The following is a 2221-nucleotide window of genomic DNA, read 5'->3' as shown; positions in this document are numbered from 1 at the left end:
CCTCCCCTCCCCTCCTCCCCTTGCGCTTCTCGCCCGCTCCCCTCCTCTGCTTCTCCTATAGTTACCTCCTCCCCTCCCCTCCTCCCCTTGCGCTTCTCGCCCGCTCCCTTCCTCTGCTTCTCCTATAGTTACCTCATCCCCTCCTCTCCTCTCCTCGTCCCTTCCTCTCCTCTCCTCTTCCCCTCCTCTCCTCCTCCCCTCTCCTCTTCCCCTGCTCTCCTCCTCCCCTCTCCTCTTCCCCTCCTCTCCTCCCCTCTCCTCGTACCATCCTCTCCCCTTCCGCTCCTCCCCTCCTTGCCCTGCCCCGCGTTTTTTCTTCCTTCCCTCCCCTCATCTTCTCCTCACCTTCTCCTCTCCTCGACTCCGCCCGTCTCCTTCTCCCTCCGTCCAACCACCCATGCTGTTGCCACACCTGGCCACCTGTCGTGCTGAGCTGCGACAGCGGTCGGTCTGTCTCTCTATTTACATCCATGTTGCATTCATGGTGTGTACAGTATGTATGTATGTGTGTGCGTGTGTGTGCGTGTGCGTGTGCGTGTGCACGTGCGTGTGTGCGTGTGCGTGTGTGTGTGTGTGCGTGTGCGTGTGCGTATGCGTGTGCGCGGCGTATGGCAGGAGGACAGCTGGGACGTTTCCGAAGGGATAGAATCGGCGTGCGCGCAGATAAGATAATCGATATCACATCGTATTGGAGCAACGCATTCCACCACTACCAGCGGCAGCGCATCGACACACCCGGGCTAATCTTACACCACACCAGCTGGTTGAAAGCCCGATTTATCTGCCGGACACATAAACAGCTGTTAAAATTAGTTCCACACTGAAGAGATACACACATTAGCCCCATCCCTGCCCATTAGTACTGGTCAGCTTTCAGCAGTTACAAACTAAATACACACATTAGCCGCATCACTTCCCATTAGTACTGGTCAGCTTTCGGCTAAGTACAAACTAGATATACACATTAGCCGAATGAAGTTATTTCCAGACGGCCGTTAACGCTCAATTACGGTAAGCGATCATCCAGCATACGTCATACCCACGTCGGTCATCTACGTGGCCGAGGGGGGCGTAAACACATCTCCACTCGTTACTCGCCATTGGCCGTCCACTCCATACCACTCTAAAAACTGACCATAGCCAATAATCCCAACCCTATGCCGTCCCGGTGGCCAGCAGTGATTGGGAGAAACATATTTGGTAGTAGCATCGCGGCTGATCTTGCAAGAAGTGGTATAAAACAGCCCGCACGGGAAGACACGGGGCTCTCTTGTGTTCACCCGCGTCTGTTGCTAGTCTTGGTTCGTTCGCTGACCAACTACTAGGTTGGTTTAGCAAACTAGTGTGGGGGAAATTGTGGTTCGGTGGCGCGCGCACCTGTTGGTAGGAAAAATGTACACGTGTTTTTGTAAACGAAGATAAGGTTTTTACAAATAACATGTTGGTGGCGTTACAATGTGTATGGTTGATGGAAAAGATGGTGTGTGTTTGTGTAAACCGACATATGGTTGGACTAAATTGACAAACCGTACACCATACGTGTATGTGCTGTGGCTGCATTCAATATAGTGAGCATAGGGAGAATTAACCCAACGAGCAGCAGAAGACGAGTGTGCGTCGATTCTAGGCTGAACGTAATTAACGCAATTAACGTAATTAACGCAAGCTTTGCACTTTCTAACGATTTCGTAACGATAAATTGTATCGGCATATAATCGCATAAAGAGAAAGAGGGAGAGGGGGAGTAAGTAAGAGAGAGAGAGAGTGAGAGAGAGAGAGCTGGGGATAGGAAGAGGGGGAGAGCTGGGGGTAGGAAGAGGGAGAGAGAAAGATAGAGAGAGCGAACGCGCGGGGAAGAGCGATAGAGAGAGACGTTGAGTAAGTGTGTGTGTGAGAGAGAGAGAGAGACGTGGAGTAAGTGTGAGAGAGCGAGAGGTGAAGAAAGAGAGACGGAGCGCGCGAGTAAGAGAACGAGAGAAGTAAAATGAGAGAGATCAAGTGCGAGAGAGGTGGGTTAACAGAGAGATAGAGATAGATAGAGAGGGAAGAAGCGAGAGAGAGCGCGCGTAACAGAGAACAGAGCTAAGCATGGATGGAGGGAGTATGTGCGAGACATAAAAAGAGAAAAAGAAAGAGCGTGAAAGAATTGAAGGGGGAGAGAGAGACATACACATATGTATATATATCAAGAGCTAATAATACCTAGAGTGTACAACGGAAA

The sequence above is a fragment of the Priapulus caudatus genome, unplaced genomic scaffold (assembly GCF_000485595.1).
Source record: "Priapulus caudatus unplaced genomic scaffold, Priapulus_caudatus-5.0.1 Scaffold2397, whole genome shotgun sequence".
NCBI lineage: Eukaryota > Metazoa > Priapulida > Priapulimorpha > Priapulimorphida > Priapulidae > Priapulus > Priapulus caudatus.
The sequence above is the reverse complement of the archived record's forward strand: the minus strand, read 5'-3'. Positions refer to the sequence as shown.